The 20,637-nt window shown below is 50.6% G+C and overlaps 1 protein-coding gene across 2 annotated transcripts in view; it reads left to right on the top strand.

The window, feature by feature from the left end:
- Window positions 1-4,879: 4,879 nt before the first annotated feature.
- The window catches only part of EPS8L2 (EPS8 signaling adaptor L2), a 67,363-nt gene continuing 51,605 nt past the window's right edge, over window positions 4,880-20,637 (top strand). For both annotated transcript variants that reach the window (XM_074918440.1, XM_074918439.1), the window contains exon 1: window positions 4,880-5,176. The gene's annotated coding sequence lies outside the window, so the exon portion shown is untranslated. The remainder of the gene's footprint in view (window positions 5,177-20,637) is intronic.

Raw genomic sequence — 20,637 nt, 5'->3', positions numbered from 1 at the left:
ATTCAGAGTTTCCTATTTTTGTATTTATTTATTCAAATAAATAATGGTTTAGATCTAAGAAGTGTTTGAAGTGCAGAGCATCTTGTTCAGCTCCTAAGCTACAGTGAAGCTACACAAAGGAGGATTTGGGCGAGACTGGATGTGTGCAAAGGACTCTTCTGATCCTGCTGCTGTGGGCCCCTTGCCTGCACTGGGAAGCAGCGCCTGATGTCTGCGCTAATTTGCACTACCCAGGAGCTGGAAATACAGAGGTGCCAGCCCCGTATTGCCTCTGCCGCACTGCTGTTCTCTTCCCAGTGGTGGTAAAAGGGAACAAAAAATGGAGAAGGTCCTGTGGAAGGGTCCAGTTTCATCCCTTGGCCATCCCCGGGGGAGCCCCTTCCAGGGGCAGGTGACACCAGCTTCTGTCCACCTTACGCTGTCCAGCAGGCAAAATCCAAACCCACATTGGCAGGAACGCCCTTGGGCCAAATCCTGGTAAGTCAGTGGCACAACCAGCCCTTTGCTGATCAGCAGGAGCAAGGCTGCACCCATGAAGACAACATAAAAGCAGCAGAACTGGGTGCTGAGGAGCAGCCAGGAAACCCAATAACCAAATGTTTCTGTGCTTAATCTGCGTAAATCAAACACCCACCTAGTTATTTGTCCTCCCAGATTTGGTTGGCGTAATGGAACGTGCTCATTGCAGACTTGTTCAGAGGAATGACAAAGACACCGAGCCACATCTACCCCATCAATGACAAATACATACCGAGCAAAACCCCTGTCTGTATGCATACAAATAAAAGCATTTTTTTCCCCTGGTATTTACACCTGCCTCATAAAAAAGTCTGGCAACAGAACATCTGACAGGTTTGAAAGGAAACATTGCTCAGTGAAACTTGTGTCTTACCTGAATGTAGGTGGTGCAGCAGATGGGGTCACACATGGTAACTTCAAGATGCAGCCTCTCTGCTTTGCCTTCCTTCTTGTGGTGCTCACTACAAACAAAATAAATACAAACTATTAGTGCAACTGGTAGCAGACCCAGGGTGTAGATTCAGGAGACACCAGTAAAGCTAGCAGAAGGTGTTCCTACCCTGAGGCATTTGACTCCACCGCAGATCACCACCACCCCCAGCTACAGCCCTACAACCATTTGTGACGCTGCACCACAAAACTGGGTCCCTGGCCTGATCCACACAGAAAAGAACCCTCAGAAAGGGTTCTGGTGAAGGTGTTGATCAGGTGACGGTGTTTCTGCTTATCCCCACAGCACAGTATGAGTTTGGGACAGTCTGCTGGGCCACACAGAGTAAAGCAGCCTCCCCCTCAAGCTTTATAAAACAGAGGATTTAAAAATATCTATTAAAAATTTTTAAAATCATGTATATAAAACATATATATTACATATATATGACATCTATACATATTATAAAACATGGCGAATCCTTTGCTCCCTAACTGTCTAGATACAAAACAAGAATCAGCAGAGAGCGACAATGCTTGCTGACAGTCAGCGATGGGCTAAATATATCCATATGATAGTAAACATAAATTTTTGAGCTCATTTCAGAGCACTGCCTGATGGCCTGCAGATGTCACAGAGTCCTGGACAGCTGTCAGTGCTTGCTGGGGATCAGCTGGAACCAACCTCAAAAGGTGCAGCTCCGTTTCAGTTTTCCAGTTTAAGATAAAATTGTCCAGAAACATTTTTCTGATTAGATGAGCAGATACTGGGGTAGTTCAGCTGCTGACAGCCCCCCCACTCTGTGATGAATGGAGGGGGAGGACAGAGAAGTGTGTAAGCTCCAGACAACTCCTTCATCTCAGGTATTGACAGGCTTTGAATGGGAATTATCATTTATGCTGGTGACACTGATTTCATGACAGCTTCTTTCCATGCTGAGCTGGTCTGAAAACCCAAAGTGAATCGTGTCCCGGAATCACCGAGTTTCTCTAACCAGAAGCTCCTTTCCAAAGCGTTCCCACTGCTCAGTGAAGCAGGGCACAGCCTAGTGAAGCCATCGATGACATTTGCCAGACATAAGATTGCTGGAGCTTTTAATTATGAGGCCCAGCCCTTCTGAAACAGGATGAGCAAGTTGGATGAAAACGGCATTAAAAATTTAGAGGAACACATATTTTGAGGAGCTCGGTTTGGGTGTTGTTTACTCTGCAAGGAAGAAGTCTTTGTTCTCAAGCCATCACAGGGGTGTCTGCCGCCAACCTGATTTAAAAGGCTGATCCCGAGAGGCAAGTTAGCTTCCTGGGATTTCAAACTCGGAGATATTCCAAGAGATTGGCCCATGGCTTTTTTGTGTTCCTCAGCAGGCAGAAACAACGTACCACCCAAAACCCAGGTGAAGTGGTACATCCCCCAGAGACCACTGTCCTTGTCACAGCACTGAAGGGCTTTGTGCTGTGGCCAGAGGAGCAAGGTCCAGGACACGGCGTTCGTTTGGTTCCACCTCAGGGAGCCAAGTCAAGAGCGGGCGTCCAGGAGCTGCCACCGCGCAGTAATTCCCCTCTTACTGATTGCCTCTGACCCACTTGGACCAGCATCAGCTGTGGAAGGGAAGATGTAATAAACACCATTGTGGTTTTCTTCCCCACCCAGAGGAAAAGTTGCCTCCTCTGCTCAGCAGCTAGAGATTTCCTACGGGGCACAATGACTCACGGAAGCCTGCTGGGCCCATCTCATGAATGTGGAGCCGAGGCTGCCAGATAGCAAGTGGTCAGTGCCTCAAACATTAAATGGCTTCTCCAACACAATCCTGCCAACTTGCTGATTGCATCCCCTGGGAAAGTCAGCCCAGCCCAGCAGTTCCACTGAAATGTCCCGGTGGCAGATGATCCATTTCAGGGGGCAGAGATCTCCTGCACAAAACCTTTCAAGCTGGCAAGGGTTGCCAGGCTCCAGCACAGCTGATGTTCCTACTGCATTTCCCTTCTCTTGACCCGATACCCTCCTGCCCAGCGGTGTGGCTAGCATTCTCTAAATCCTGCTTCTCCTAGGGCTGGCCGTGTTTTCACAGTGCATCCTGTACCCAGATCCTCTGGGATCTCACCGACATCACAGCGAGGAGGATGACGGGGTGCTGGGCGGGTGCGTCACACCCGAGTATCGGTTCACGTTCTCCCACAGCGGAAGAGGTCATTCTCCTGTCAAAACCCAGCTGCCAAAATTGTAACTGGCTCTTCCCCTGCCCGTCCAGCTCACCAAGCGGCATTCCTCCCACAACAACTCACCCGGGGCGGCTCCCCGTGTGGCATCTGGACCTGGGCCAGGCAGCAAGCTGAGCTCTAGCCCCCATAGCACAGCAGGCACTGAAAAACACAGCGGCGGGGAACTCAACAAGTGCTGAGTTAAGGAAGCCAGGCTTCCTCCAGACCTGTGTCCCCTGGTGGAAGCATTTCCTTGTTTCATTCTCTAGTGTCAGAGTTGCAGCTATTTCATCCCCAGGGCCAGTGACAAGGGGTCTCTCTAGCATGCCATGGGTTCAGCACACACCCTGGGGATGGTAGGGAGGCCTGCAATGCACATGCACTTTAATAAAATGCTCTCAAAAGCCCCACATTTTACAGAGGACTGGCTAACCAGATGGATCCCACGCTGCCACGGACACGGCTGTAAGACCCATACATTCAGCTGTTATTTTTCAGCTTAATGATCAGCTCATAAGCTGATCCCACTGTTTTAATCTTGAGACAAACAAAACTAGGTGTTCCTTGAAAGTAATAAGTCTATGTACATAAAAGGCCATCTCCCAGAGTTCAGGGTCCCTCTAGGCCCCCAAAAACACAGTCTGCATGGTAGACCCCAAGCACAACTCAAACATCGTCTCCACAGTCTGGCAAGAGAAACTCAGGAGCGGCCTTACCATCTTTTAAAATTTCCTTCTGGCTTTTGAGGAGCAAGAGAGAAGCAATAAGAGATTATGCGATGACACTGGGGCTCCTAAAGAAACCCTTACCAGAGAACATGCGAACAACACTGGCCGTGACACAAGGGCTGAACTGGCTCAGGCTGCACCATGTTGATGCCAAAACCTCTGCCTGATGCCCAAGGCCAGTGAGTCTTTTACTTCCCTCCTGTGCCATGGCAATTGCTTCACCCTGCTTCCTCCCAGAGGTGGGTTTAGCAATCCCTCCCCTCTCCCCGCTGTGGCCCTGGCACAGATCTGCCAAAACTGTTTTACCTGTGCCCACTGCTGGGGGCTGAAGCGGAGGGCTGAGACGTGTGGTAGAGCCAGGCCCCGCTACCTCCCGACAGCTCACGGCAGAGCTGGGGCAAGACGAGGGGCTTTATGGACATGTAACCCTAAGGAGCACAGTGCCAGGTATCCCGATGGGATCTCTGCTCCTCACCCCCGACTGCTTCGGAGACCCGGAGAGAGAGGACGTTTTGCCCTCTCCCTCCATCTCACAGCACCTTTCCCCGCTGAAGACGTCAGGGCAGAGCGAAACTCGAGGAAAACAACCCATGAGCCAGCGCGGAGCGGTGGAGGAGAGCACCGGGCTGCACAAAAGGTGCCTTGTTCCCCCCACGAGGCGCTCTGGCAGCATGTCCCCTCCCTCACCGGCGGTGCAAAACCCAGCTCCAAGTACTCCCTTGCCACCCATCCCCGCCTTCAACCTCCCCCTTGGGTACAAAATATTTTCAGGCGAAAGAAACCTGAAGTTTAACCCGTCCCTCCCAGGGAGCGCCTCGGGTCGGCTTTTGGTCCCCTCACACCGGGAACGGGCAAAGGCCCCGGTTGCCCGCGGCACATTGTGGGGATACAGCCAGCTGGTCCGGGCCACCAGCTCCTAGTTATACAGTAACCTGTTGCTCCGGGTCCCAGCTCCACCTCTTGCTGCCTCCACATCCCTCCCCTCCTCTCTCCTCTGCCAAGAAACCTCTGTCACCTGCTCTCAGACAACCGGGGCGAGCAGCGCCGGGACGAAAGGGCAGAGGGAAGCCAGCGGCACGGGGACCCCCAGGCTGGGGCGCCGGGTGGGCTCTGCCTCACTCTCCCCTCCATCCTTTGGGCTGGGGCACTAGGCTCACCAGCGAAGTGCTGTGCAGGGAGGCAGAGGAAACTCGGCTGCCGGAGAATGGCAGCAGGATTTAACTAGAAGGGCACGGCTCACTGGGAGAGGACACACGGGAGCTGAGGGAACTGCGGGAGACAAGAGCGGCTTCTCAGCACCGGTAAGTCCCTCCTTGCAAACCTTAAAACTTCACATTCCCCCCCCAAATGTTTGTCTACTTCAAAAGTCTGCTTGATTCAGCTGCAGAAGGAGTGGGACTGGAGAGGGAGTTGTGCCTGGGATAACTGTCAGTACATAGTTTTGCCTATTTTTTTAAAAAAAAAAGGGTAAAAAAAAAGTAATTTTTCCAGCGTTATGTTTTCGGGGTTTGTTTCTCCTTCTTGCGTTTCCCTGCCGGGCCAGATCCAGTAGGTGGCACTTTCTTGGCAGCAAAATGTCCGTCTGGCACCGAACAGACTTTTTTTTTTTTTGTTCCTAATTGAAGTCTGGAGACAGTAGTTTTGAGCAGCTGTTTGTTTGCAAACCTCGGGGTTTCCTCCATTCGAGACACATACGGAGAGAATTTTTGCTGTCCCCCACCAGGCACCTCGGCAAGCTGCAGCGCTCAGCTGGTGAGCTCTCCCTGCCCGCAACCTTGGCAAGATCCATCACCCTATTTCAGAACGGGGAGACGGTTGACTCAGAGCAGCCCCGCTCCCTGGGGTAACAGCTCTGGCTCCCCGCGAGATTTCAGCTGCGTTAATGACTTGGAGCACAGCTCTCCTGTCCCCTTTCACTTATTTGCCTGGAAAATGCCAGTGCAAACTCCACCGAGGACAAGGCTCATGGACAAATGATTTGACTGACGTTACTTTTAAATAATGGAAATAACTGTGAGACAACACAGTAGTAAAACATGGTGATTGCCCTGATCTAATTAGGGCAATGAGGAGTAACACTTGCATTGCTGGGCTGCTCTCAAACACTGCACAAAGCAGGGCTGTAACAGGGATCAGATCGCAGTTGCTCACCCGAGAGCTCCAGTGCTGGGTTGCTTTGGTGGGATCTGCCCCTAAAAAGGGCTTTTTCTGAGTTAAAGAAATGACAGCAAGAGGCTCAGCCCCCAGCAGACACACACCAGCCTGGCTGGCTGAAGCAGAGACTCAACGCAGGGTTTCACCTGTGACTGCCGTCCGCAGTAGCATATTCATCCATTTAGTTGAGTGATCGAGTTTTCAGTTGATCAGAGAGAAAAATCAGTCCTTCCCACACAGAAAGGGCAGGCAGCAATATTAAAGCAAGGAGCACTTTAAAACAGGACTGCGAAGAGGGCCTTGGGATCCACTGTGGGAACGTGTCTGTGAGTGGCAATGGTCATTGCTTCACCCTGTTTAAAACCAAGGCTTCAGCTGGGTTTGGGATAACACCAACAGTTCGATCCCTGCTGCAGTCAGGCCTGGGTCATACCTGCTGCTGGTTTCCACCGCCAAAGTGTTAGGAAGCCCGTCTGATTGAGGGATTAGTGCTCTTTGGGCTGGATCCAAGCCGTCAGGCACAAGCTGGCACCCACAGGCAGTCCAGTGCAGGATCCACTCTGCTGGACTCTGCAGGACAGGGTGGGTTTGTCATATAATCACAGAGCTCAGAGGGACTGGGAGTGTTTTCAGAAAAAGTTGAGCGCTGGCATCGTTAAACTGGATGTTGATGAGGTCCCAGGGAAGGGAACAGCTGTGAAAGAGGGTGAAGCGGGGCTGCTGTGTGCACGCACGCATGGACACACACCCGTTTGCTTGGTATGATAAAGCAATTTGCCAAGACAAGCTTTCAGTCACCATCCAGCGTGGTAAAGACACCAGCGAGCTGCCTGGCTGCTGCACAACACAAGGAGGAAATGTCTTTTGGGCCGTGGAGGGAGACAGATTCTCTCTGTTGGTGCCCACGTTTGTTGAGTACAAACAATTCACCATCACCAGTCAGATCGACAAAACCTGGCCCCAATCCTGGTGAAATAGGTGCTACAGGTCGTTGTTTCTGGGGCTTCATCTGCCTGACTCCTGTGGATGCAGGCACCTGGTCTGTACGGACCAGCTTGCCAGGTCGGCTGGCAGCTCACTTGTGTGCAGGCAGGTGCGTGACAGAGAAGACGCTGTCTGCGGCAACGTTAACAGCAGCCACCATTTTGTGGGGCTGTCCCACTGCAGCTGTCTGCTTGGCTTCAGCCACGGGCATGAAGAACCAGGGAGGGGTTGTGCAGGAGGGACTCAGGCCAGCTAGCTCTGCTCTGGCAGAGTCATCCAGGGGAGGAGATGCTGCTGGGGGATGGCCTCGGGGCCAAATCTGCCAGGAGTTTGTTAGCATCTGACTTTGGATGAGAAGAGATGCCTCTGAACGTGCTGGAAAACAGAGTGCTTTTCGCAGGGTCACCAGATAATTCAGGCTGGAAGTGACAGAGACTCAGAAGAGACCCTAATGTGCTAAAGGACTCAGGAGGTTTCAGTTCTTGTGGTAGCCAAAGAAAGGAGCAAAACAGGGAGAATATACATATTGGCTTGTGTGGGCTTGAGAAACATCCATATAAAATAAGTCCGGGTGCAAAGCCTGAGTGTGTGGGGGAGCCTCAGAGTATTATCCCCAGAGAGCTGGATACCAGGGTGCTGCTTTAGAGCCATGTCTCCATCATGCTCTTTGCTTCTTTCTCTCTTCCATGCCATGGTCTCCCTTGAAGTGCTAGGTCAGGGCCATTTGTGGTTTTGATGAGGACTCAGCAGTTTTCTCTTTGTGCGGAGCTGAAGTCTGGCCTCACATCTACTTTATGTAACAGCAGTCAGCAGTACTGCTCTTAACTCCAGGGCAGATGTTAGTGTACAGCCTTTAGCCTGTGAATTTGATGTGACTGGCAATAATCACCCTCTAAATAAACACTCAAGCCTTAGCAGTCTTCCCTAGCGTCCCCCAAGAAGAAGTGCCAGAGAAAGTCTATAGACTTTCCAGAGTGACAGAGTTGGTTTCCTGCTTTGCAGTAAAGCTTTATCAGCAGCAGGATGTCTGCGGCACCAGGCAGACCTAGCAGCACATGACTCTGCCAGCATGGCCTCCTGAACCACCCTGCTTTGGCCAAGGTTCAGCAGATGCCCAGAAAAATACCCACCTGCCTGCCCAGGATGTATTCAAGCCTCCCACTCAAAGGGAGGGGGGAAGGGTGGTACCTTCAGAAACCCTTCCTGCTCATCTGACTCTGAAATAGAAGAGTCCTTGCACCATGAGAAATGGCACAGTACAACACCTGAGTGACACGGGAGAAGAGATCCAAGGAGGCCCAAGATCACAGTTCCTGGATCTCCACCTGCCCACAAGACCACACAGCTCTTCATCTGTCAGGGTGACTGCAGAGAGGAGCGTTAAGGATTTTCATGTAGCGAGGAGGCTGTGAACAGCAACTCTACTTGCAGCGGGTTTGAAGTGGTAAGATCAGGGAAAAAGTATGCTCTCACCTATCCCTAAAATATTTTGTTCCCCGACATCAAATCACTGTTAAGAGGGAGTCGAAGGGGATCCTGGAGAGAGCCGATCCCATGTGTTGGTGTCGTGCTGCTCTCACATGAACGAGGCCACCTCTGCACGCAATGCAAGAGCTTGTCCTTTCCCATGGCAGCAGGAGGCTTCCTTTCTCCTGGGCTGGGGGAGAAATGCATAATGCTGGGGGGATTAGTCAAGAAAGCCCTGGTATTTTTATTTCCTGATATTTTAAATCAGGAGGAATTGCAGTTCAGGAGGGAGGGAAGGGTGTGTAGCTGAGTGCTGGACCGGTTTGGAGATCTTCCCGTTTACCTGCACTGCAGTTCCCCAGGAGAGCCCAGCCCTTGTTCCCATTCTCCAAATGTTCCCAAGGGCGTTACTGCAACGTGCCCACTGCCTCTGAGGTTCCACTGAGAGAGAAGGCAAAAAGTTTCCAACCCACGGGAAGAGGAAGCCAAAGGTGGGGAGTCACAGGCTCTGCCTGCTCAACGGCCCTGGAACAGCAACTGAAGTGGCCAGACGAGCTTTGGCCCTAATTTGGTTTGACGCACCAAGCGAAGCCTGGAGATGACTGTTCTGCAGGCACAGTTGAATGAGGGGGACCCTCACAGCTGCCCAAGACAAGAGGCTGATGGCAGAGGCTGGGTTGCTCCATGTCCCATCAGGGGGCAAGGTCAGCCCCAGCTGGCACGGCAGCTCGGGCCAGCTCAGGATGCTCCATGCCCTTTCACCCATCACTGTCAACAGAGGAGCACCACAAATCAACTCCCTCACAAGCATCTCCCACAAACCCTGTTGAGATGGGCAAACGTCAGAAATCCTCAGGTGCCAGGAGCACATTCCCACATCCAGACCACAGCTGGGTCTTCACCCACTGAGACCTTAGCCCACCTATTCATCTCTCCTTTCCCCCTCCCCAGTGCACTGCCACAGCTTCTTTCTGGAATTTCAGCTGGGCTGAAGGAGCTGAGCACTGCCAGGGCAATGGGCACTAAGACCCAGGGCAGGAAGGGGCAGCAGATAGGATTTTGTAACAGCCCTGGCTGTCATGATGGGCAGAAATGAGCCCTCCTGGCTCAGAGGCCTCCAGCCCAGCCTTGCCCTAGGCGAAGGCAGCTCTTTCGGCTGGTGGAGGAGTAACACTCCACATTTGGTGGGCTGAAGTCTTTCAACACCACCTTGGAAAGGGCCAGCAAATGCTTTCCTTTTTTTGGTTTCCAGTGGGGTACTGGCCCCCAAAAGCTTTTGATAATTTGAACCTGTTTGAATTTTTTTCTTCCTGCTTCCTTTTTCTCTATTTTTCTTCCCCCTGTCTTATCAGTCTCAACCTGTCCAGATTTATATCCTACAAAGGTAAAGTGCAGACTATCTGAATGGCAATAAACCAAAGTTCAGCCACCCAGCAGTAATGCTTGCTACTGCTGAGTAATTCAGAAAGTGAAATACTGCTGCTGGCAGGACAGCGATTAAGATCAAGCGAACAGGCACAGTCCGAGTCAGTATCACCCTCCCCCAGACTGTTTACATGTAGCTTTCCCCTCCCTGAGGATGACCAGAAGTGAGACAGTTCTAACCTCTTCATGTTTTAGAGGTGTTGGCTGCCAGGAAAACCAGAGCTGCCACTCAAAACCATGGGTTCCCCCAGATTCCTGCACCAGCAAATACAAAGCAAAACCCAAACCCTGACCCACCTCATTGCTGGGGACAATGAAAGTGGCTTGTCCTAATCTGCTGCTCACCAGGACTCCTCTGGGCTCACTCCTCATCCCACCACTGCTGGCAGGAGATGGTTGGCAATGAGGAGGGCACTGGTGGGTGCTGCCCTTGGGCCTGGTGTTGCTCACAGGCAGTCACAGAGGGTTGGGACTTAGGCCAAGAACTGCGACTTGTGGACACAAAATCCTCTAAGTCATGTTTGAAGCTTTCAGTGATAACTGTATGGAGGAAAAAGCAGTGATTCTGTCTTTGCTCTGTCTGTGCTGTAAACACAGAGGCGTCCATTTGCCTGAGCCCGAGACACTCCTTTCATCAGGAAATTCACTTTATAAAAACACTGAAGAGAGAAGGGTAATTGCACCCACGACATCCCTTAATAAATCACAGGCTGGAGCCTGCTCTTATTCCTGACACTGCTGCCTCTTAATTATAGCTGTGTTCATCTGAGGAGACAGAGTAGGAGAGCCAGGCTTTATGCAGAAGGGAGCACTAATTAAAACCTCTCTGTTCCCTAGAAAGATATTCATGCTTTCCTCTGGGGAAGAAGTGAATGGACTTGTCTCTGGCCATTCCCTCAGGTTAATCTGTAACACTGACTTTCACACAGCAAGGCAGTTTGTCTTGTTTTCAGTACCTGATGCTTGTGGCATTGCTTCTAGGTTGAGATAGGAGACTTTCAAAATTCCTTGAAGAAGGAAGAGGAGTAATGTGTCTCCAGGTAGCCTGTGCAGGTGTGGATGTTGCTTGCCTAGTGCAAGGTTAGGTAGTAGGGGGTGGCTCCTCAGTCAATGTACACTGACCACAATTTGCAAATTGTCCCTTGCTGAGACTCCAGCCCTTAATATCTGACACAGGCACAGCTTCTGTGATGGAGCTTCTGTCCTGGACTGCACCCAAGAAAACCCTCCAATTGGGATTAGATGGGCTTCAACAGGCTTGATCCATGCTCAGATCCACATGAAAAGGGAGTCTGGTCCCTGGGGCTGCCAGGGGAGGGAGTCTTGTACACCAGGCACATGCACCCAGCACCTTTAGATGATCTCCAACAACACAGGCAGGTGCACTGCTGATTCACCTCTTTTTCCAACACCCAAGCAGACAAACCCTTCTAGTAGTATATCTGAGCTATGGAAACAGGAATTTGTCCCACCAAAGTGAAAGGGCTGATTCCCAAACAGTGTGAGTGAGCACTCCAGTTGGCCCTGCAGAGTTTCAGTAGCAGAGAACCCAAACTGGTGAAGGGAGGGTCTAGTCCAGCATGAAGCTCCAGCTGATCAGATACTCTGATGAAGCCAGAGGAGGCTAGATGTAAATAACATGGGGAAAGGGTTGGATTGGATTTTTTCCCCACCTTTTTGCAATAGAGGGGCAGGATGGGAGAGTAAGTGTGACATGAAAGGCTCTCAGGGTTAACTGTAGATCTGTAGGACTGTCAGGTTTGTTGCTGTGAGTTGCTGCTGCTTGATAAAAAAGTTGATAAAGTTTCACCAGCTGAAAAATAGAAAAATGCCAGAGAAGCTGCAGCTCAGTCAGATGAGGTGCTGCACTAAACTAGGCAGGAGCAGGTTCAACAGGATAAATTGAGAGTAAATGTACCAGAGCTGTGCTCATTGCTGGTCTCTGCCAGTGTGAGCAGGTAACACCCTAGGTGTGGTCGGGCTATCAGCTGCCTGAGCAATCCTCTCTTGACATGGAAGCACCCTTTTCCCACCGCTCCTCTGTGCTGCTGCGTATGCTCCAAGATTAAAAATAAGGAAGGAATGGTCCCCGTATCTGTGATTTAAGTTACAAAACTTCCAATACTCTTCAGCTTGGAAAAGAGACAGCTGAGGTGCTGCTCTCCTCGAGATCTGTGATATTGCCTGTGGCATGGAGACAGTGAAGAAGGGAGCAGTTGTTTACCAGTAACAGAGCTGGGGGGCATCCCACAAAACTGGCAGCTGGCAAGTGCAGCATAAATAAAAAGAGATGGCTGAGCACACCGTGCAGAGCTGAGCTGCCAAGCATCTCGCCACAGGCCATTCAGGATGTCAAAAGTTTACACAGGTTGGCCAAATGCAGCTGGACAAATTCAGGGATGAAAAAGGGTACCAAGAGTTCTTAAATCCCACTGCTGGAGGCTGGGAAACTTTGCAGAGAGGCTTCCTGCACGCCTGTCCTGTTCTTGTCCTCTCCTCTGGGCATCCGCCTGTGCTACAGCCGCGTGTGTGCTCCCAACCTGCCGCCCGAGCAGGAACTGAGCACGGGTGATGGGGGAGCTGAGAGACTACCCCACGTCCAGGCAGCTGCCTCCGGCCCCTCTGAGCTGGAGGGGCCAGAGGGAGAATGGAAGGGAGGAGAGAAGCTCCAGCCCCAGTGGAAGGAAATGTGGTGCAAGTTTAATCACAGCCTAGGAAGTGAGGGCTGACGGTGACTGGAAGAAATGAGCTGAGAGGTCAAAGCCCACTTGCCACAGTCACACGCAAACTAGACCAGACAGGTCCCCAGAACATCTGCTCCACACCTGGCACGAGCCCAGAGACACTCCTGCTCTCTGCTGCTGCCTGCCAAGATCTTGTGAGCAAATGGTCAAAGGTTAGAAGAACGATCTAAAGCCATGGAGAAAACTGTGGGGAGGTCTGGACTGTCATCACCCTCGGCAGGACCTGGTATTTTCCCTGGAGTGCAGTGTGTGATGCTGACTCCAACGTGATCGGTCCTTGCCAAGACAAGTGCATGTAGCTGCCAAGATGCTGCTCACAGAGGCCGTGCTCTGCTCCAGCGCCGCATGGGCGACTGGCACGCAGGTCTTCCTGTCTCTAACAACTCAGGCTAAAAGAGGACTTGGTTAGCTCATGACATCTGGCTTAACAACAGGCCCACACTGATCTCTTGCCAACAGTTAGTCCCACAGGGCAGGACTAAGGAGGACCTTGCTGGGGAGCACCAGGAATAGCACTTTGTTGTAGCCCAAGTGAGCCCCACCAGGGCTGCAGACACTGAAAGAGCATCTTCATGAAAGGTTGGCAACAGCCTCTCACAGACAGCTGTGGGCAGGAGGGCTGCTGCCCTGCTAAAGCCAGGCCTGGAAGGGTTATTACTGAAAGGGCTAAAAATGACATGTACATATATTTACCTACAGCTGAGGGAGAACTGCATGGAAGGGCTGGCTCCTGGGGTTGCATCTCTGCTGTCAGGAAAGCTGGTATTTGCTGAGGTGGAGGATAAATTACTTTGGTTTCTTCATTCAGTCAGAGGCTCCCTGTCCCTCTCAAAATCACATGTATTCCTGTGCTCTTGGGGCCACCTGCACCTTCCCTCCAAATTACTTTCCCAGAATGTGCCAGGTCCTCATGTTTAGACACGACCCTGCTTCTGCAAAGCTTTCCTTGCTCCAGAGGTGGGTGACACATAAACCTGTGGTTTATCTAAAGATCAGCGTACCCTAAAGACAGTCAGTCCGGTGAGGAGAGCTCACTGGTTTTAAACCACAGGTTGTGGTAAACACCACCCCTGCCTCCTCCTTTGGCTGCGGGAGAATCCACGTGGCCTGTGTTGGCATGACTGTGCCATCCTCCAGCTGCCCTAACCCCTGCAAACACAGCTTGACCACCTGGCATAAAAGGGCTTTCTTGCTCCTTCCCCCTCTCCTCTTGCAGAATCACAAGGTCATTCAGGCCAGAGGGACCTCAGGAGGTCTCTAGTCCAACCCAAAGCAGAGTCAGCTCTTAAATCAGAACAGGTTGCACCGGGTTTGACTCAGTCTGTTCTTGAAAATCTCCAAGAACAGAGACAGCACAATCTCTCTGGACAACCTGCTCCACAGTGCTAAGGTTCTCACAGAAGAAAGCATCACCTTTGTGTCCTCCTGCAGACCTCCAGCTTTTTGGGACCTGAAATCCCTGTGTCAAGGCCCTATGGGCATGTGGGAGTGGTTAGTGAAACCTTTCCTCTTCAAGACACTGCAGGAAACTCTTCTCTGCCCTTCCCAGCCCTGTGATCACTCCTGGTTTCTCCTAGCCCAGCGAACAGACTGCCCTCACTGACTCTCGTCCCAGGCCTCTGCTGCAGGGACCAATTGTGCCTCTTCGAAGCTCCTTGCCCTTGCAGGAGATTAAATTTTTTGTGGCAAGACTGTTAAAACATTTCTGCACTGTAAGATTAGAAACTGCCAGTTAAATTCTTTTGACAAACCCAGCCTCACACATCCTTCTATTCTAAATGAAACAAAGGGCAAAAGGAACGGGTTTTTTTGTTGTTTTAGAATGATCTCTCATGGGACTGTTCTGGTTACTGTGTAACTGGCTGTTCATGCTGCAAAAACCCCTCCTGCTGACCACATCCACAGAGCTTGGTGGCTTTACTGAAGCCTAAACATCAGAAATCAAGCTCGATGACAGATGATCACCCTGTAAAAGCCCAGCCTTTACCTGAACACATGCAGGGGGAGGCTCCACAGCTGGCAGCGAGGCTGGGTCGAGCTATTCTCAGCTGCTCACACTTGGGTGACACTCCTTGAACCAGCACAAGTGTTTGTGGGGTTGGGCTGAGTCAGATTCTGGAGCTGATCTGGCTGGAAAATAAACCAGCAAGTTAAAAAAAAAAATGTATATGCTGGGGGAATGGGGTTGAAGCCCCATCAGTTCCTGCTCTGAGTTAGAGTGCTCCGGCACACAGTTGCTGGGGATGAGGTGGAGGCCAGGGACAGCAGGAGGGTGGGAGGTGATGAAGCTGCTCCTGGAACCAAGAATGTAACTTGTCATGCTATGGTTCAAGTTGCTAGGAGAGAATCAGGACCATTTGCTCGCCTGTAGCCCAGGTTTCAGAGTGAAAATCAAGCAGGAGTTTAAAAGCAGGAGAGAGGAACTACCAGAGTAAGACTGATGTATCTAAGGGCATGCCAAGGGTTAATACGAGGCACCTCTAGCAGACTTTGCTGACAGAAGGTTCCAAATGCTGCAGGTCGGTCAAGAGAAACACACAGGACAGCAAGATGAGTTGCTCAAAAAGAGCTGAAAGCGAGTAGGCAAGGAATGGGTCCATTTGGATCAGCTGCACTTGTGTCCATCCCTGTGGGGAATGCCAGACACCAACTGCCCCGATTCCCTGACACACTTGCGGCTCCTTTCCACTTCAGCACCTGCCCTGCACCTCGCCTCCGAGCCACGGTAGCTCACCCCCTTGTAGCTGTTCCATTTCTCTTTGTGAGATTGTAAATTTTTCTAGTATTCTTTCACTGAGAGGGGCAAAGCCCTGCAGAGCCTAAAGGACATGCTGAAGGAGAGAGGAGAACTCTGTCACACTGGCGAGCTGAAATCTCATCTCTGATGGTGCAAGTTTGTGTCCTAAGAAAGGAGTGAGTTTCCTGCATGGGGATTTTGAGAATAACACCCAGTTCTCTTCCACTCACTGTTCTCTGTGACTGTGCATCTTGTAATCTGAATTCAAAGACAAGAGCAGGGCTACGCTCAGCTGGGCATGGAAGTTTGGTTAAATATTTTGCAACAGAACATATTTTGCATCAGCAATGAACATTACGGTTCCTATGGGGACTCTATGGGAATCCAAAAATCTCAGCATTTTGCAGGTAAAACACATGACTGACAACAAAAGCACATTTTGATGAACTCCCATTTCTGCCTTTCAGAGATGACTGGGAAGTGGTAAATCACAATTTTTCATATAGAACTTTATCTACCATGACATATATATGAAAATACCAACAACAGAAGGAAAAAGGCTAGATTAGACTACTACTGAAAAATGCCCAAGTGCTGCTGCACAGACATTTTTTGTGTATTCCCAGCCTCAGGAGCACAGCCTGCTCCCCTGAGCCAGGAGGATGATATACCCTTGTTGTTGCCAGCTGCATCCACAGCTAGTGCCAATGGCCTGAGCCAGGAGCCCGGTGGTACATCAGCAAAGTCTTCCCATGGACGACATGTGGTCTGTCAGTGTGGACACTTACTTCTGTTACATGGGCTGGGCCCAGTTCTGGCTGCCTGTGCTCCTACCCTGGCTCCCACCACACAAGCTGGAATCCCAGGGCAACCTGGGATGAGAGGCTTGAGGAAACCAGCAGCAGCCCCCCAACAAGCTCACAGCACTTGGGAGATGCCACTGAATATACCCTACAAGTAACAACCCCATCCCATCACACCAAAAGCTGACCTGACCCCTGCCACGTCTCTTCGAGCGTGGTTGCCACTAAGTCACCGAGCTGGTTAAACTGATGTCAGCCTGTTTTCCTGCAGTTGACACTCAGAGAGCTGAGCTCCCATGTGCCAAGTTTGAGCTCAAATGAATTGTTAGCAAGTGGCTAAAAATACACAGACAGGATATGAGTGGGAAGCACAAAATGGGGTGGGAAGAGATGGCAACGAATGTTGTCGTGATTAGCCTAAAGAAGGCTGGAAAAGCCTTGAAAATGTGATTTTCAAGCAATGAATCTCCTCCCTCAAATCTTCTGCCCCATCCTCCCAGCAAAAACCCCAGGGTGAGTTTTACAGCAGAAAATGAAAATTACTGATGCATTAGCTTCCCCAAACCCCAACTGCTGTAGGCAGACATCTGAAAAGGGAGCAGGGAGCAAAGTAAAACAGTTACTTGGTGGTATAGACAGAGGGAGACAGGATGCAGCCCTCTCCCTTTGGAGAAAGGTACAATGGTGTGACATTCCTGCACAGGGAGAGAAAGAAGTATTTCTTGGTTCAGATTTACCAGTCACGTTCTACATCTTGCTGCAATCCCAGAGACTTCAATACGGCCATGCTGGAGACAAACTAAAGCTAAACACAGCCCCCAAAGTGGCTCTCAGCCTAATAACAAGCTTTTCTCTGATGGAAAAAAAGCTCTTGGCACATTGACTGTCCTGCTGCATGCTTGAATTTCTGCCAGGCAAGTGAATCAGCGTTTCAGGGAGTGACCAAAATTGCCCTTCCTTTAGGAGGAGGTCGTGGAAATGTCCCATTGATCTCAACGCCTCTGTCTTGCTCATGAACCAGTCAGCATGGAGGAGTCCATTTACAAACAAAACTCCTTCTGCCCCTCCTGAGGGTTGGCGAGAGACCAGCCATACCACCCAGTCATCTTTCCTTGAAGCATTTCAGTCCCATTTGGGCTGGCACTAGCCAGGCAAGGGATGTTCAGGTTTAAGTATCATGGTCCTCCTGGGGCTAAGGCCTTTACCAAGATGTGGAAAATGAATCGGCCTGCCAAATATATCTGTTCGGCTTTACAGCTCTCCTGTAAATGCAAGAATAGACTAGGATTGCTGAGGCTAGCTTGTAAGGATTGCACAGTATTAATGTGAGGTGGCGCCACAGTGTACTTACACATTAAAGCCACCATTTAATGAACGATTAATGCACCTGAGTGATTAGCTCAAAGCAGTCATGACAGCAAAAGCCAATCTCCTACCTACCCATATGGCCACAGCTGGCAATAAATGTCTGATAGCCATCGGGGACTAACAAGGACCACCCAGGTATTATTAGTGCAGACATGGCAGCTGATGGTTGGACCAGATAGCTTTAAAGCTTCTGGAAGAAGCAGTTTTGCCACGGGTGCTTCGCATAAACACACCACCACCTCTCAAGCATGGATGTGACAGCCCTGAGCAAGTCAGCTATTTTTTTTTCCTTGAAGTCCCACCATAAAGAAGTACATTTTGCTGTGCCTTCAGTCTTAACACCGCTGCATGAAGCTGCAGGGACACAGCAGGAACCCTCACACCTTCTCCATCCCCAGACACTAGCCCATCCTGCTCCACCAGTGCCAGCCTTCTGCTGAGTCTCCCAGCTGTTTCACAAATGCCTTCGAGCCTGGAAAAGCTGTAAGAGAAATGAGAGATATTCGCCCTATACAGTGAGGAACAGCTCCAGGAGTCGGTGCTTGCAGCCAGGAGACGTGAGTGCGCTGCCAGTTAGGCGCAGAGGTTTGGTGTTTTGCCTGAACACGGAGGTGATTCAATGCCCTCCTTCAGGCTGGGCTGGAGCAGGACAGGGCAGTGCCTTGGGCTGTTACCCGTCCTGCTCTGGAATATGACACACACATGCAGAGTCACTCCCTATTTTTACTGGCCTGATGTCTGAGTCCTGCTTTCTACACAGAGAAAAGAAAAAGGATCCCTTTCATCAAGAGTCACAGTGTCAAATCCTTCCTCCCTTCTAAAAACCACAGCTATAACCCCCTTGCTGCTGGTGATCCAGCTCCTGGAGTCTAGCACCAGGCTAGGAAGAAGGATCATTCTGGGGCTTGGGGATTGAATAAGGATGCAGGGCAGAGAAACCTTCAGCATGACAACTACCAGTGCATTTCTTCAGTAAGCTTTCTGGGTACTGGCCGTGCTACACCCCTGGGTCCTGCCACCACCAGCACACGACGGCTGGAGCCCTCCGGCCTTCCCCTTGCATCCTGCCCAAACAGTCCCACACCAGCACCAGTCTCCCATGGTTCCTTTCTCCCCACGGCTCCCATCTGCCAGGAGCTGAGTGGTGCCAGTCACAGGGCGAGGGGACAGACTTTGCTCACAGAAGGTGTAGGCACAAATTAAAATAGGAAAGAGGGGAAAAAAAGCTACAAAATTTCCCACAACACTCTTTGTTCCCCAGGAAGCCTAGGGAACATGTCATGTTGGTTTTTCTCCCCAGGGAGTGCAAGTGACTCACATTACACTTTCTCCCATTCAGGTAGTTTTGAATTTGGGTCTTTTAGCTTAAACCATTTAATGAGCTTTTATACAAGTTATGCTCATCTGTCTCCTTCCATCTTTCCAAAAGCATCTATTAATATTTGGCGTGCTATTTCTGGGCCTGATTCTCAAGCTTGCTAAGCTGCAGCCCAAGCGTAGATAATGCTCAGCTTGGTACCTCTGGCAAGAAACGGGCTCAGCAGACACACAGCAAGCCCAAACCTGCTCTGTATTTTTCCTCCACCCGGCTTCTGCGGGATTCCTCCAACAGAGAGGAAAAGGATAAAGTCAGGAGCTGTGACTCAGCACAGGGACTCTGCAAACAAGCCTTGCAGAGGGGTAGTGGAGTCAGCTTCCAGTTTTTTCCCCAAGATCTTGGAGATTGTGGCTATTTGTGCATTTTCCCTGGGTATTTATAGAGCAAGGCACTGTCTAGACTTGCTTTTGGTTGTTTCTTGAGGGAAGGTTTAACATTCTGGCAGGAATGCAAAAGCTCCTAGTTTGGTTCAAGAAGCCTACGGAGCCTTCCTCTCCCACACCAACCTCTGTGAGCACCACAAGCCTTCAGCGCTGCCCGGACTCCTGACCTGGACCTAAATTAAGGTCTGTTTGCGCATCACCTTCAGACTGGAAAGAGCCACACACAAGTGTTTGTGTGTGCAGGGACACAGGACGTAACTTCCCATGGTCTCTCTAGTTAGTTTGTGAATCTTGCATCAGGAATTTGTAAATACCAGCACTTACTCTCAAGCCTCCATTTCAGCCCCTTGGGGGATCACTAGTAAAGGCAGCAGATGCATTGCCTCCAAACCTCCAGTGCAATCTAGCAGGGCTGTGTGGGCTCCCAGGGACAGCTCATGCCAAGCCCAGTGCCAGACAAGCGTGTGGGTGTTTCCCTCTTGACGCTAGGAAGTCCACCTAAACATTTTCCCAGGAAATACTTTTAAAGTACAAATTATTGTTTCTGAGGCAGTGTGTGAACAAGGCACAGGCTACTTGGGTGTGCTCCTCAGCAATGGGTATAAATCTTAACCTGATGCTCTGCAAGATTTGGGCACAGCGTGGAAAGGCACAGAGCATAAGGAGGGGGTTCTCAAACACAAAGCGGCAATCAGGTCCACCAAAGCCAGCAGAGGGATGGCTGTAGATCTGAGGTGCCTCACTCTAAAAGAACTGCTGCCGCTTCTTCCATGGAGGCTGAAGAACGTTTGGTTCTTCCCTGCTCAGACCTGAGCTGACCTGTTGGTCCGGGTTATATTCATCCAGGTGCTTGTCTTCTGGAGAATCCCCACAATGTGAAAAATCCCATGTACAGAGCAGGGAGTGTTTCTTCCAGACACCTGTCAGGTTGTACACGCTGCCCGTGACTAACTAGTGTAACATGCTACACGCCATGCACACCCCAAAACTACACTTACAATTCATGCTCACCTCTTCTATAAGGGCTAACGTCTCCCCAAAGTGACCTGTGATCTCATGGCTCCATCACTGTAATGATAAATTGAATGGGGGGTGCCATGGGGGGGGGGGGAGGGAAGAACAACAGGACTCACTGCTTTCCAAAACTTGGGGCTCTGTAAAGACATCTCAAACAATGCAGATAAGAATGGGGACTCCTGGGGTCAAACAGACTCCTTGAGAAATAGCAGTCGGATGTGTTCCCCTTTTCAAAGCAAGAATCACCAGCAACAGGTTAAAACAGTCATGAAGTTCCGACTTGGTGCCACTACACCACCATG

The sequence above is a fragment of the Athene noctua genome, chromosome 14 (assembly GCF_965140245.1).
Source record: "Athene noctua chromosome 14, bAthNoc1.hap1.1, whole genome shotgun sequence".
In the NCBI taxonomy this organism is placed as follows: Eukaryota; Metazoa; Chordata; class Aves; order Strigiformes; family Strigidae; genus Athene; species Athene noctua.
The sequence above is the reverse complement of the archived record's forward strand: the minus strand, read 5'-3'. Positions and strand labels throughout refer to the sequence as shown.